Source organism: Colobus angolensis, unplaced genomic scaffold (assembly GCF_000951035.1).
Source record: "Colobus angolensis palliatus isolate OR3802 unplaced genomic scaffold, Cang.pa_1.0 Scaffold343, whole genome shotgun sequence".
Taxonomy (NCBI): Eukaryota; Metazoa; Chordata; class Mammalia; order Primates; family Cercopithecidae; genus Colobus; species Colobus angolensis.
In genome coordinates this window covers 2,794,705-2,795,297 of record NW_012116744.1, presented here as the reverse complement: position 1 = coordinate 2,795,297, position 593 = coordinate 2,794,705, and positions in this window count along the sequence as shown.

Below are 593 nucleotides of genomic sequence, written 5' to 3'. Positions count from 1 at the left end.
TAGCTGTGTGTGGTGGCGGGCATCTGTAATCCCAGCTACTCGGGAGACTGAGGCAGGAGAATTGCTTGAACCCGGGAGGCAGAGTTTGCGGTAAGCTGAGTGTACGACCGTATTCCAGCCTGGGTGACAGTGGGAGACCCTGTCTCAAAAGAAAAAAATAATAATAATATAAAGTGATCAGGTGTGGTGACTCCCACCTGTAATCCCACCACTTTGGGTCAAAGCAGGAGGATTGCTTGAGCCCAGGAGTTTGAAACCGGCCTCGGCAACATAGTAAGACCCTGTCTCTATATTAAACACACACACACACACACACACACACACACGCACGCACAAAGGCAGCCAGACTATACAGTAGGAACTGCCCTGGGAATCCCTTTGAGTTCTCACAACAATCCCATTTCACAGATGAAGAAACCAAGGCACAGAAATATTAAGTATTGTGGCCAGATGTGATGGCTACGCCTGTAATCCCAGCGCTTTGGGAGGCCGAGGTAGGCAGACCACAAGGTCAGGAGTTCGAGACCATCCTGGCCAACATGGTGAAACCCTGTCTCTACTAAAAATACAAAAATTAGCTGGGTGTGGTGGCA